This window comes from Rattus norvegicus, chromosome 4, assembly GCF_036323735.1.
Source record: "Rattus norvegicus strain BN/NHsdMcwi chromosome 4, GRCr8, whole genome shotgun sequence".
Classification (NCBI taxonomy): Eukaryota; Metazoa; Chordata; class Mammalia; order Rodentia; family Muridae; genus Rattus; species Rattus norvegicus.
In genome coordinates this window covers 41,776,054-41,792,345 of record NC_086022.1, presented here as the reverse complement: position 1 = coordinate 41,792,345, position 16,292 = coordinate 41,776,054, and the positions used below count along the sequence as shown (strand labels likewise).

At 36.4% G+C, this 16,292-nt stretch overlaps 1 protein-coding gene across 1 annotated transcript in view; it reads left to right on the top strand.

Moving 5' to 3' along the window:
- The window catches only part of Thsd7a (thrombospondin type 1 domain containing 7A), a 438,249-nt gene that overhangs the window by 73,179 nt on the left and 348,778 nt on the right, over nucleotides 1-16,292 (top strand). The gene's annotated exons all lie outside the window — the stretch shown is intronic.

Genomic DNA, 16,292 nt, shown 5'->3' with positions numbered 1-16,292 from the left:
CCTTTTTCCAGTTTTCCCCTCCACAAACTCCCTACCACATCCCACATCTCTCCCTGTTTCTATGAGGATACTCTTCCACCCACCCATATACGTTATAAAAATGAAGTTTAATTTCTGGTGGATATTTTTCTATTTTCCATTCTTTAAAGAAAGATATACATTATTTATCTGACACAGTCCTCAGTGTTTAGCAATGTCTCCCATCTCTCTCACCTTTTAGGGTCATTACTTACTTTCTGTAATATTACATACTTTCAAGCCATTACGTGGTACATTAGGGTTTGACAAATTGCCCTCTTGAAATCCTTATTCTATTTTTATAGCTTTTCCATTTGACTTAATGAGTTAGGAAAATTTACTTCACTTTACTTTAATTGCTTTATTAGAAATGCCATATTTTCCAGAAGGTTGGAGCTGAAAAACTGTCTTTCTCAAGTCTTTTCTAGTTCCTATATTAATTAATTTACTGCATTAGTTCAACCCTTAATCACTGAAAATTATAATTTTAACCCACATCTGGAAGTGTCCTATTCTTCTCTCATGTTTATATGAGAAATTATGTAACTATAAGTCCTTCCCTTTCTATTTATTTCTGTATCCACTTATCTTATTTAGTATATGTAAATGACACTTATTTTCAAGTGGCGTTTAATAACAAAGATGCCCAGGCTTTCAGACACTTACCTTGTAAGTCCATACTTCCCTGCTTCATATACAATATCCAGTTAAAGGTCTGACTGAATAATGTTGCTGTATTACTTAAGATTTCTCAGAACAAGAAGTTATTGGTTATGTCTTTAAAACTGTTCATAGGATTTATCTACTATGTTGGTGTGCTTTATAATTAGGAGGAAGATCTTTTACAGACAGGAATTAAAGTTAACAATAGTATGAATGGTTAATCAGTTTCAATTTTTTTAAAAGTTTGATAGAATCTGACATACTCATCCACAGTTAATATTACTCATGATACTATTGTGATGACTCCATCTACAAAGCAAATTTTAGGGTATTGGTGGATTTGATACATTTTTGTATAACATGTCACATTTAAGTCCCAAAAAAATGTGCACCTTATGAGACTTTTGATAAGAGCTAACACAATAATTTAAATACAATTTTCCTTGAAATGTAGATTCTATGTTTAATGACCAGCAATAGTCAATGAAGAAAAGTAAGTTCAAAAAATAGGTAAAAAGTGACCTAAAATATTTATTATTTAAATTGTAATTGCTAACATTCTTTAATTATCCACAAATTCACAAATTTATCTTTTTGGCTTGACTATTGTTAGGTATGTTGTTGCATTTTATGTTTTAATTCTGTGTAAAAAAATATGGACATGTACACATTTATTTATACATATCTATTCAAATGTAAATATATGTGTATTAATATATATATATTACTCACTTAAATATATTGTTATTGGTAAACATAGAGGAGAGAGCATCTAACTCAGTTCATTTTAGGTAGCACAGCATAGGATGGCTCAAGATCTGCATTTTATTTAAGAGAACAAATTAAATAAGTTGAAAACAGGGAACTTAATATAATTGAGCTTAGCTCTTTAAGAAGGCATTCATCCAGTTGAGAAAACAGTGTCTCCACCTGTCTGCTTCTGATGCCTGTTTACCTCTAAGAATTCTATCTTAACGTTTATTTTCAAGAATAATTGGTTTGAAGTTAAAACAATTTACGATAAACTTAGGTGCTATCCAAAAATGTTTTTGTTTTTATTTTTCCTCCAGGATTTAATTGTTTTGATGCTAATAAGACAATTCTGTTACCCAAACATATTTAAAATGTGTCCTTTGCAAAAGTGAAGGGCTCTTAGAAATGGCCATTTTGTGACCCTCAAAAGGCTTTCAATTGTAGATGTTAGTGATGGGAAGTTCTGCACAAACCTTTCTTATGTCAATATGGCTACCTGGTGGAAGCTCTTTCTGTATTCGGTGAGATAATACCTTTTTACTGAAAAAGATCCTTGATAAAGTACCTTTATGACCTAAGTTCTAGGAAAATACATTTCTTTATGAGTACAAAGATGCTACACTATGATCAGATCTATAATGCTAGGACAACATTATATCTCATACCTTTGATTAGTAGAATTTAGGTCTCTTTTCCTTTAAAAATAACTTGACTTTTACATCTGTGTCACTGCTGCTAAGTGTGGATCATTAGGGAAAATTGCAAGATAATGTTTTATTGGTTGTTTTTATTTTTGTTTTCAGAATAAATATCTTTAAAAAATTGTTTGAAGCCATTGGTTTTTTTCAAGTTTTTGAAACAATAATAGAATCTTAATTCTTACCTTCCAGTTTTTGTTTTTTATTTGTTCTTTTAATCATTTTATGGTTGATATATTTATTGTTTTTCAGTCAAACCACTTTGAAATTTTTATATTAAATTATCATTACTCAGTTGAGGCGTTTCTATCTACTAAACTAAAGCTGGTAGAGAATTAACCAGCAGGTAAGTAACACATTAGCACTATATGCGCTGAGTGTATAGATGGTACTATATTAACAACATGTGTCCATAGCATAGGATAAATTTAAATTGTGTGTGCTAGTTCTAGTTAATTGTCATTATTTTAACTGTCAGGTTTTACATTGTGTCCTGGATGATGTTATTAGCACAATGTGTGCTGAAACCAAAGGTATTCCATGAAAGTCATAACAAGATTTACTATAAACCATCCATGAAGGGGAATTTTACAAATCTCATAATTGTGTGAGCCTAGAGGCTGTCGTAGTATAATTGTCTTCCCAGGAGACTGATGTTCTATATTTTTTTTGGAAATTCATGGAACAAGAGTTTCACAACGTTCATAAGATTTCACACTGTTTCCATTTGTTGACTATTACTTTGAGCTAGCAACATTCACATAAAGATGATTAGCCATTAACAGTTGCAGATCTGTCATTTGAATATAATTGAGGAATTATCTTTGATCTCTTCTCTTTTATCTGCTACAGAATTAGTCACTGTGATAATGTCAAAATGACTAATAAATATCATGGAAGGATCTTGTTTATCACAAACATTTTGTTTATTTGCCTGCAAAATATTCTACTTGTGGATATGGAACTCTCACAAGTATTTATCCATTAATTTCTTGATTTTCTAGTTTGGAACTTTTATCTTTAATACCAGTTTCTTCACTGATTGCAAAGCATTAGACCAGTGGCAATAAACCACTATAAATTCCATTAATGAGTGACAAAGATATTTTTTCAGAAATATTTATTAGAAGGGCCAGGGATGTGACTCAGGGGATAAAGTTGCTTGCTACCCAGTGATACAAGTGTAGGTGAGAGATCTGACTCCACAGGTTGTTCTTTGACCTCTAAATGCATGCCTCAACACACATGCCCATGTAACACAACACATATTCACATAGACAACAATAATAAATTAAGTGAAAATAAAAATAACTAAGTACATTATAGAAACAAGCTCTAAAGCCTTTATCTTCCTAAAATAAATCAAATCATATATATATATATATATATATATATATATATATATATATATATATATAGAGAGAGAGAGAGAGAGAGAGAGAGAGAGGGGCAGAGAGAGAGAGTCACACCTGACATTTACCCATAGGTAGTTATTACTTCTCCAACCTTGCATAAGATCTTCATTATACACTTTATCATGATGATTCATTTAGGTTTTGGAGTCTAAGAAGTGACATATTGGATAAGTTCTCAAAATATCATCCTGAGTGAGGTAATGCAATGAGAAAGAACACACATGGTATGCACTCACTGAAAAGTGGATATTAGCCCAAAAGCTTGGAATACTCAAGATACAATTCACAAGCCACACTAAGCTCAAGAAGAAGAAAGACCAAAGTGTGAAGGCTTCAGACCTTCTTAGAAGAGGGAACAAAAATACTCACAGGAGGAAGTTTGGAGACAAAGTGTGAAGCAAAGACTGAAGGAAAGGCTATCCAGAGACTGCACAACCTGGAGATCCATTCCATATATAGACACCAAACCCAGACATTATTGTAGATGCCAAGAAGTGCATGCTGACAGAAGTCTGATAACTGTCTCCTGAGAGACTCTGCTAGAGCCTGACAAATACAGAGGTGGATGCTCACAGCTAACCATTGAACTGAGAACTCGGTCCCCAGTGGAGGAGTTAGAGAAAGGACTGAAGGAGCTGAAGGGGTTTGCAATCCTATAAGAAATAACAACAATATCAACAAACCAGACCCCACCCCCTGAACTCCCAGAGACTAAACCACCATCCCAAGATGGACCTGGGATGGCTATATCTGCATATCTAGCAGAGGAAGGCCTTGTCAGGCCTCTATGGGAGGAGAGGCCCTTGGCCCTGTCATGGCTTGATATGCCAGTGTAGGAGAATGCCAGGGCAGAGAGGTGGGAGGGAGTGGGTGGTGGGTGAGGGAGCACCCTCCTAGAAGTCGGGGGAGGGAAGATGGGACAGTGGGTTTCTAGAGGGAAAACCAGAAAAGGGGATAACATTTAAAATATAAATTAAATATATCCAATAAAAGAACAAAAAAGAAACAAACAAAAAGGAAAAATAAAATTGTTATTCCTGGGGGAGGGGTAAAAAATCCTGAGTCATGTTTTCTTCTCATAGCTCTTTTTTTATGTAGTGTCTACAGAATGTCTCCAGGATATGGCATGCCTTTTCATTATTTTCTCCTTGTGTGTGATCATCTTATGGCATATTTTTAAACACTGTAGTGATTTTATTTCCTCTTATTTCAGCATACTTAAAAATATACTGATATATTTTCAAACATTTGCGCATCCTTGGGATCTTAGAATTCCTTTATTTCTTACAAACCCAAGCTCTACAATTTTCAAATTAACTTTCAGTAGTGATTATTCTTTTCTTTTGAAATGCGTATTTTCTGAAATTGTTTCTTGAATTGTCTTAGGAATTCTTTGACACCTGAGATTGAACCACATCTCCAGAGGTGACTTGTATACTTCTCCCAGGTCCTGAATCATCAGCAGCAGATGAACACTCATGTAAACAGAATTCTGAGCCACAGCCCTGCAAACTATAGACTATAGTGCAACATAGTGTTCTTTCTGCCTTGTAAACAAACACAACAATGTTAATGTTTTGTCCATGTCTAATGAAATATTACAGTGGCAGGATGAATAGGAGCCGAAGCCATATGACAACTGAGGCTCAGAAGAAATCAGAAATTCCCGCCTCACACCATTAGGGTTTCAAAGCTATTTATATGTTTAAAGTATAAACAACTCACCATATGTACAATTTGTACCTGTTTTTCCTATTCTATATAGCTATATAGTTGTTGATTATTTACACATTTAGAAAAAAATTATATGGTGGACTAGAATAAACATAATAGGAATTTGAAATTTGAATTTCTACAAAAACCAAAAAATGTTTTTGTCTTCCTCAATTTGCATTTATTAATAAATTTTCATGGTACCTAAACAATGGACTCAATGCTAAAAGAGCTGTATTTAAAATATCAACATATGTAGGACGAGGTCTGAAATTTTGACATAGCAATTAGTTCCTGAATTTCTTCAATTGATAAATAATGGTAGTGATGCTGTCTTCCTCTGAGGACAGTATTACAGAAGGGCATACTGCCATTATGACAGAAGTTGTACTACATCTGTCAATGCTTAAGCTTTGACGATGAGATTGAAGCTGAGTCTGTGGCATACCTACCCTTCCATTTGGTACCTAATTAATCACTATGCTTATACAACTTTTGAATAAATTTATTCCAAACGTCTCATGGAGTGTCTATACCATTTTACTTATAATTATTTTCCCAACATATTAGTGGTGCTTTATACTTAGAGTAGCATTATGTTGGAAGCTATATAATTGAATGTTTTTTGTGCATTTATTGGGAGTAAAGCACTGTAGCATTACTTAGTTGTGAGACCTACTTCATACTGCAGCTTTAAGAAGCTTACACACTCTGCTAACCAGAGATAAATAAAATCCTCACACATTTGGTGTTGGAAGGCAATACTCAATAAGTAAAAAGCACATTATTTCCCATTAAAGCTTGCCACAACTACTAAAATAACTTCAGGCAATATTTTCCTGTTTGAAACAAAATACTATTTTAATTTCTCATTCATAAATTACAAATATAAATATAGAAACAGGAAAGCAGGGCAAGACATCGTATACAACATCTTCAGGAGGGAAGGTAGATTTTAGATGATAAGGCTCTACAGTTCTGATAAAAAGACATAAATAAAATAAGTATTATGGAGCCAATCGAAAAGCATTGTGTCTCTGCACATGAAAGAATACCATCTCTATTATAATTTTTCTCTTCAAAATTGTCTGTAACATTTATTGATTAATTTAATTTCACTAACACTATTTTGCTTAACTTTGAAATCTTCATTTTATTGAGTCTTGGTCCTTTACTTATAGCTATTTTACAGAAACATAATAAGATCCCTGATGACAAATAAGAGAAATTCTCTTGTCTATATTTGTTCTCAGACATCATGGTCTACAGCCCCTCAGAAGTAAGGACAGTTTCTGGGCACTCAATAGGGGATCCTGCAGGTTGTCATCTGGCTGAACTGAATCTGGGGTGGAGACAGAAAGGAAAAGATTAACGCCTAATTATACAAATATAGAAACATTTAAACATATATAGGACACGTATTTAGATGTGTGTGTGTGTGTGTGTGTGTGCGAGCGCGCGCACACCCATAAAATTGTACCCTCGTTTATCATTAAAATGCCATTATGTACAAACAACAGAGAAATTCAACTTAATCTGTAGTAGTAAATAATAAACAATTACGAATGGTTTTAGGCACAATGCCATGCTACTTCCTGCTACTCTCTGTCCCAGAGGTCTCTCCACTTCCATGGCTAGCCCCATGCAGTGGCTCAGGACTCTCTTGCTGTGGACTCTGTTCATATTCCGAGCAACGCACTAAAACCAAAGCACTAGAGGCTTGTAATTTATCAATCAGATTTATGTCAGTAAATCCCCCCCAACAAACGTTCACACAATAAACTCAGAGCCCATTGATACTGATATAAACTGCCCACCTACATAAGACAATTTGTCCTATAATTATCTACCCCTTATAAGATATTCAGAGTTACCTGTGACTATTGAAAGCCACACGTGGGTGGGTCATCCTTCTCCTCCTTCAACTTCTCTTCTTTCTTCTCCTATCTCTCTTCTCTCAATAATTCTGCACCCACCTCTCTTTTTCACTGCCCAGTCACAGGCCTTGCCTCATCTTGTGCCTGTCCTCACCTGAATATAGACATCGACCCACATTAATCCTTGAGTTTTTTCTGTGTATTGAGTCTCATATTAAAAACAAATCTGTCAATGTGCGACATTACATATGAGTCTGATAACATGCAGAGGCTCTTATCAAATTTTTCTTTGAAACACTCTCTGAACATTGAAAGTAGAAAGTGAATTCATCCCCATTTATAGCTAAGACTATGGATTTTCTTTCTAATCAGAAGCTCATGGGCCCATTGGTTTTCTTTCTTTGACACTGAACCATGAAGTCAACTTTGATGAGTTTGCACCATCCTCTTAGACAATGGTTTGGAAACTATTGCTTTGAATCAGCTTTGTCTTTTTTCTGTGTGCCATTATTCTGAATGTAATGATGATGATGATGATGATGATGATGATGATGATGATGATGATAATAATAATGATAATATAATAAAACCTCAGATAGTCTGGAGTCTCCTACATCTAAATTCAATGTAATATATCCATGCAGGTATTATGAATATTAGTACTTTATTCCTGTTTATAGAATTTTGTAAATAAACCATTATTCTCTTATACATGGACATCAGAGTCTTTGCCAAAGTGAGCTAATATTGATAATATTTTGTGCAATATTCATAGATACGTTTGTTTTGGCTTGTTCAGATACATGGCTATTCTTGCTACATTACAGAACTGCTAATATGTTTTCTGGAAAAAGAATTTGGAAATGTTGTACTATTTAGTAAAAATGTATTTGAATTCAATGACTATTCAGAATCCTAAATTATGAAAGGAGTTTTGGTACAATAAGTTAATAAGGAAAGTGTTGAATTGCAATTAAATAAGAGACCATAGAAAATCTGTGAAAGTAGCTGAAATTACACAGTAGTTACATTTAATCACTGGTGTAAACTTTTCACCTGTAGTTTCTATCCTGACAATGCCTAGAGTCCAACAATCTGTATATTGCCTGACATTTTTCTCACAGCCACATGTTCTATAATCACGTGTCAAAGGCATACTGACATTGGATAATTTTCATGTCTGAGTAAATAATTTGAAAGAAGAAAAATTCCTTTGATTTCAAATTTTGTTTTATTTTAATAAATACATGGTCACGATGCTACTAAGATTGTGTTCTAAACCATGATAGATTTTTCATTTTTTCGTTCCATTCTAACTGCTAACTGTTTACCGGTTCTCTAAAAGTGAGAGTGATCTGGGTTGGAGTGGTTGCTCAGTGGTGAAAGCACTTGCTGGACTTGCAAAGTACTCAGATTTCATTCCTATAACTTCCAGGGTAGCTCACAACTGCCTGTTAAAATAGCAGAGGACAACTTGATGTCCTCTTTGAGCTCCGTAAACATCAGGCACGCACATGATGCACTTACATACATTCAGGTAAACAGTCATACAGATAAAAGAAAAATAAAATACATCTTAAAGGAAGAAATAAGAATGGCCTGAAAAAATATTCTCTACTCTCTAATAATGTTGCTTGGTATTTTGGAACGTTGGGATATGCTTAATATGTTAATGCTTCCTCTGGAACTATACTTGAAAAAGTAATAAATAGGAATATGTGGTTTAATGTCACTTTAATCTTTGCAACTATAGATATAGGTTGAAAATAAGTCTAAAAATAAAATATGAGTAACTTTGTTTTACTTTTTATCAAACTGTTATTTATGCTTTATTTCCTGATAGACATAATGTTATTTGTAATTCACTGTTAGGAAAGCAATATATTAACTGAAATCTCATTAAACATAGGCAAGTATTTAGACCCTAGCCACTAGAGTAGAGGTCTCCCTCCTGATTCTCAATGTCAAGGGTAGCATTCATATTCCCTTCCCATTGCTAACAGCCATCGCTGAACTTCCTCCTTCACTATTCACCTTTAGTTCTGCACTCTCCCTGTACAGTTGCTATGGTTGCACTTCTCCCTAACATGGCTATTAGTAGTTTATTTCAGAGCTTAAAGAACCAGGAGAAACAAACAAAACCATGTTTGGTCATATTTAGTCACATCTCATTGTCTTTATGATTTATTTGCTATGTATTTGTTTCCTTTGTTCTTGAATCTGCTATTTCTAATATTACTGATACCTCTTTTATAAGTACACTGAAGACTTCCCATTTTCCATACTAACTGATCGGAATACTGAAAGTGTCTCTTCCTTTCCCAAAGCACTTCCGTTATTCCCTGTTCATAGGTATGTTCCTCTCTTGAATTCCCTCAGTTTCACATGGGTTATGCAAGGGAGGCAGTCCCTGCCTTGTCTGTCTGCATCTAGTCTTGGAAAAGTCCAGATTCTATGATATTCCATTAGTGTTTTTATGCATAGAGTCTCTCAGAATATTTTTCAAACAAAATTTCTTCACATTGTCAGTTGGATGACAACTGAAATGAGCCCTTAGTGCATTAGGATATAAGGTGTGCTAGCATCTTTTTTCCCCCTAAATGTTAGCCGTTACCCAGAACAGCTTTTACAAGTTTAATATACACACTAAAAAGATCCACATTTGGACTTTGCGTCTTTACAGGGATATTTGTAAATTTTTTATTAGCCTTTGAAGACACAGGTCAAGGGAGATCTCTTTCAAGTTTTCTATGGTCTGGGGAGGCAGTTTAAGTGTTCCTCTTTGAAGTTGACATAATATCACCTTTATTTCTTTATTATAGTGTGACTTCCTTGGTCTCTTCTTGACCTCTCTTCTAAACTCATGTCCCTTCATCAGAGTTTATTGTCAAAAGGGAGCAAACACTGTTCTCTAAAATAAAACTCAATCATCTTTGAGGATTCTCAGCTATTTTTGACTTTTCTAAAAACAAAATTTAAATTTCTTGAACTGATTTTTAAGAACTTTGAGATTTGACCATGGCTGCCTCTCTAATCTCATCTGGCAGGGGAACATCTGTTTTTGTACCCAACCCTATCTGTCCTCCTTGATAGCTACCAAAAGCAAGGTACAGTTCCATCCATATATTCCCACAAGTGTTTATCCCTCTGCCTTTATTAGCAGCCACCCCACCTCAAATATCATCTTTTCCTACCACTTTCTATACCTGAACTCTATATTTCTTCTTTTTTATTATTTCCTTACATTATGTTGATATATATTCACTGGCATTTTTTTCCACAATTAAAATGAAAATCATCGGGGATAAGGATCTTTGTGCTTGGGCACTCCATGTTCAAAGTGCCAGGGATATCTTGCCGTACAGCAGTGGTACAATGCATAAAACTTTAGTGATGAATTGATTCAACTCTTCAAATCCATACAACATACCATAGGACTTACTGCTTCAGCTATGTCACTCTGCTCTTTCCACAGCCTTTTACTATCCCCCACCTCCAGTCTGGTCTTTCCCCTTTCAGTCTGGTCTTTAGTATTTACCTAAGTCCTTTTTAAAAATTATTGGATATTTTATGTAGTTACATTTCAAATGTTATCACCTTTCCCAGTTTCCCCTCTGGGACCACCCTATCCCTTCCCCCACTCTCCCAGCTTCTATGAGGGTGTTGCCCCACCAACCCACCCACTCCCACCTCACTATCCTGGCATTTCCCTACACTGAGGAATGGAGCCTTCACAGGACCAAGGACCTCTCTTCCCATTGTTGCCAGACAAGGCCATCCTCTGCTACATATGCGGCTGGAGCCATAGGTCCATCCCTGTGTGCTCTTTGGTTGGTGGTTTAGTCCCTGGAAGCTCGGGAGGTGGGGTAATCTGGTTGGTTGAAATTGTTCTTCCTACGGGGTTGCAAACCCCTTCAGTTCCTTCAGTCTTTCCTCTAACTCCTTCATTGGGGTCCTCATGCTCAGTACAGTGGTTGGTTGTGAGCATCCACATCTGTTAATTGTCAAACTCTGGCAAAGCTTCTCAGGAGACAGTTATAACAGGCTTCTGTCAGCAAGCCACTTCTTGGCATCTGCAATAGTGATTGGGTTTGGTGTCTGTATATGGGATGGATCCCTAGGTGAGGCAGTCTCTGGATGGCATTTCCTTTGGCCTTTGTTCCACATTTTGTTCCCAAATTTCTTTAAGGCAGGAGGAATTCTGTATTAAAATTTGGAAATGAGTGTGTGGCACCAACCCCTAATCAGGGACCTTGCCTAGCCTCTGGATAAAGTCTCTGCAGGTTCAGTTCTCCCTCTCTTTCGTTGGGTATTTCAACTAATGCCATCCCATTGGGTCCTGGGAGCCTCTTGCTTTTCTGGCATCTGGGACTTTCTAGTAGCTACCCTCAGTTTCCCATCTCCCATTGCTATACACCTCTGTTTAATCTCCTGACCCTCTGTATATAATCCTTGTCTCCTCCCATACCCTGGTCTTTTTCCCCTCCCCTTCTTCTCTTCCTCCCAAGTCCCTGCCATACTCTACCTCTTGTGAGTACTTTGTTGCCTCTCAAATAAAAGACTGAAGCATCCCCACTTTGGTCCTTCTTCTTGAGCTTCATATGATCTGTGAATTGTATTGTGAGTAATCTGAGCTTTTAGCCTAATATCCACTTATCAACTTATCAGTGAGTACATACCGTGTGCGTTCTTTTGTGACTTAGTTACCTCACTCTGAATGATATTTTCTAGTTCCATCCATTTGCCTAAGAATTTCATGTAGTCATTATTGTTAATAGCTGAGTAATACTCAATTGTGTAAATGTACCACATTTTCTGTATCCATTCCTCTATTGAGGGATGGGTTCTTTCCAGCTTTGGCTATTATAAATAAGGCTGTTACGAACATAGTGGAGTATGTGTCCTTGTTTTATGTTGGAAGATCTTTTGGGTATATGCCCAGGAGTGGTATAGCTGGGTCGTCAGGTAGTACTATGTCCAATTTTCTGAGGAACCTCCAGGCTGATTTCCAGAGAGGTTGTACCAGTTTGCAATCCCACCAACAATGGAAGAGTGTTCCTCTTTCTCCACATCCTTGCCAGCATCTGCTGTCACTTGAGTTTTTGATGTTAGCCATTCTGACTGTTGGGAGGTGGAATCTCAGGGTTGTTTTGATTTGCATTTCCCTGATGACTAAGAATGTTGAACACTTCTTTAGGTGCTTCACAGCTATTTGATATTCCTCAGTTGAGAATTTTTTATTTAGCTCTGCACCTTATTTTTAAATTGGGTTATTTGGTTCTCTGGAGTCTAACTTCTTTTTTTTTTTTTTGGTTCTTTTTTTCGGAGCTGGGGACCGAACCCAGGGCCTTGCGCTTCCTAGGCAAGCGCTCTACCACTGAGCTAAATCCCCAACCCCGGAGTCTAACTTCTTGAGTTTATTGTATATATTGGATATTATCCCTTCATCAATATAGGATTCATAAAGATTTTTTCCCAATCTGTTGGTTGTCATCTTGTCCTATTGACAGTGCCCTTTGCCTTACAGAAGCTTTGCAATTTTACGAGGTCCCATTTGTTGATTCTTGATTTCAGAGCATAAGCCATTGTTATGTGTTCAAGGTTCTTCCCCACTTTCCCTCCTAATGTTTATTTAATTTCATGATTTTTTTGCTCATGGACATGATTAGAACTTTCCATTCATGATTGCTATGTATGTCAACCTTCTACCATCCCTATTTTCATCACATTAATTTTTCTAGACTTGTAAATAAAAGTTCTAAACATACAGTGTATGTTAAAATCACACCTAAGCTTCTCAAACTGACACCCAACAATATTGTGATTCTAACATCAAAGTGAAGGATTTTTTTGACATGCTAAAACAGGGATGGATACTGGCAAAAATCTGGGCAAGTGTATACAATTATTTTCAGGTTTCTTGGATTTCTCTTACATAAAATCTTTACATTCTTACACAGAATCTTATAATGACTCTTACACAGACTCTTATATAGACTCTTACATAGCAATCTCCCAAAAATAATAATTATCTTTACTTTTAGACACTGATGAATGCACTTAAAATAATGCTTACTGCATAGCAAAGCTAGCTTTGAAGGCATAAATTGCTATATTTTATTATACTTTTTTTACTACTTATTTTATTTTATATATGTGACTATATGGTCACTGCCTTCAAACACATGAGAAGAGGACATCAGATCCCATTACAGATGGTTGAGCCACCATGTGGTTGCTGAAAACTGAACTCAGGACCTCAGGAAGAACAGTCCATGCTCTTAACCACTGAGCCATCTCTTCAACTAACTATATTTTAAAGATGCTTTAAAACATTGCACTAGACTCGCTGTTCAAGGCAAGAAAATAATAAAAGCATAAAAGTAACAGAAAACGGAATTCTACTTCATGAGAAAAGAAAGATTGAGAGAATAGGCTTATTGAGGAAATTGTTTTGTTTTTAAAAGTGTTTATTAAATTCGAGATACATATCAAAGTAGAGCGAAAAGCAATTATTTAACTCATTGGCAATGCTTGCCTAGCATGAATGAGATCTGTGGCTTGATTCCTATGCTGCCATACCAAAACCATGTGAGTATTTTGCAGGTAATGTGGGTGATTCAGGAAGTACATAGAACAGTTGGGTCTCACAAAATGACCTTGAAAATCATCCACATGGAACTGATGAGTAGCTGTTCTGAATAATGAGAGTCTGTGGTGGAGACTATAAAGGAAAGGATGGGCTTCCTCAAGGTTCTGCTGGCAACCATATATGTGGAAGGAAATATGTGTATAATGAAAAGGATCAGTATTAGATCAGGACAAAGACCGATTTCTCAGCACAAATGAGATTTATTTGCACCAGAGGGACAGAGGGCAGGGAATAAGAGCCAAAGACAGGAGTCAGAGGACAAGAGAAAAGGGGAGGAGAATAAGGGAGAGGGGGAAGGGGTATTTGTATCTGAGGGGACAAAGGACTGCCTTTTGATAGAGTAGATGGGGCCCATAACCCAATTGTGGTTTATAAAGGTAAAGGGATTAGTTATTTAACTCTAATTGGGAATCTTAATTGAGTTAGCAAATGGGGGCTTTGGATTGTTAAACTTCAATATTTTTATAGTGGACCTTGGTCATCAGCTTCAGGAGGAGGAATAAGGAAAATGAGGGACTAGAACGTGGTTTCCAGAAAGTAAAATTCTCTTTCCCTTTATTTATTACATTTTGTTCTTTCAATTGGATTGCAAAAAGTAGACCAATAAGCTCAGCAGGAACTTCTTATTGAAAGCCATTGTGCGTGGCATGGAGATTTGCTGCATAATTCTTTCCTACTGAGCTTCTGATGTGGGCCGCAGGCTCCACTGACATCCTCCAGCAGCCACACATGTGGGACTTTGTACATTGTTGATTCCACGGTCACACTTCCCATGGGCTAATCCTAGCAAACACTACACAGGAGGTTATTGCAGCCAAGAAACTATATGACAGGTGATCCTTCTAATTGGCATTTTGGGTCCAAACACTTTCTATTAGACTGACATAAATAGCTTCAGACTTATGATGCAAACCTAGTCAAATCTTTCCCCACCAGTCCCTGCAACAGACAAGGCCACTAACTTTCTAAAGAGCACGAAGCTCTTTCAAGTCCCATCCTTTTCAACTGTCACGAGTGTACCCTGCCCAGTAAGTCAGGCATGTCGTGCCCCTTCTCATCTCAGTTGACTCATGGAGGACTTGAGAACTCAAATGACCCAACCATACTGAGAAATCACATTGAGTTTTTCTCTGTCACTTAACGTTCTATGTTCAGGTTTTAGGCTGGCTGGTATTTGTACAATTCAGTGTAGATTTTTTTGAAAAATGGCTTGTAAGTATTCAGATAAACATGTAATTTTTGAACACTATGTCCCTAAATGATCCTTTCCCAGTTTTGGATTTATTTGACTAAATATTCATTTGCTTTGGAGTGTTTTTGCCATGTATGTTATGTTACAGAGTGTGTGTTTATCTAAAGCTCTGGGGGCATCCCAGCCCTTCCACTCATAAGATTTGTCTCCCAGTCTCCTGACATTGACACATGTCTTAAAATATTACTAAATAGCTTCCCAAAGGCAAATGAGGCCCCTGTTAAAAATCAGTGGGAACATGTGTAATTCGTGCTCTCAAGGTATTATTTGAATTTAGTTCTACAGTTACAGAGTTTTCAGTTTCTAAGTTAGATTGACAGGCACTGCCTAAAACAATGGTGAAATGTCAAAGACACATTTACGGCATCTCTGAAGATAATAGCTTCCTAGGAAATAAGAGAAGATGCAGGTTGTGAGACAGGGACTAGGCTGGCCTTAAATTCATCATGCAGCCAAGAATGACTGAGTTGATCCTTCTGACTCCCTCTCCTCAGTGCTGGCATTACAGGCATGTGCCAACATGACTGGTTTTAAGTTGTGCTAGGCATCCAACCCAGTGCTTTGTACTTCCTAGTCGAGTTTTAAACCAATTTAACTCCATCCTCACTCGTTTTGTGTCTGAAGTAATAATAAATGCTTTTAAGACACAGTAGTTGATACAAGTTTCTGACACTTGACAAGGATTTGGTTAAACAAGAACCTCGAGATGGGACTAAGTATGTGATCTGAAGCATAAAAGGAGAAGCAAGCACATGAGGAAAAGCTCTTCCCAAAGAGCCACCTTCACAGAAGCAGAGCTTCGACACTGGAATGGTAGAGTAGTGAAGTGATTCTTCCAGTGATATATGCCTCAAAGCTCACTGCTATGTTTCCTCTATTGTACCTTCCTTATTCTATTGATTACTACAACATGTGTGCTGGCATCACGTCTCTTCCTATGTATCGCAACACTGGCTACAAAGCCCAACACCTTCTAAGGAATTCTTGGTTGTATTGGACATTTCGGTTTCTTCTAAATATTCTGATGTTCTTATGTTCTATATTGGTTTCTCTACACTTTGATCCTATGATTTCTTTGAAGATAATTAGAAGATTTAAATTGTGTGTCTAATCACACCCTTGTGTGCGTTCTTTGAAGTGGGATATTATTGGTTGCTTCTGCATAGTGGCATCAAAATTTTCAGTTTCTTTGTATGTGCTCTAAATGTTTTGCTAACATCTAGATGTTTAATATTCACATGGCAACCCTGA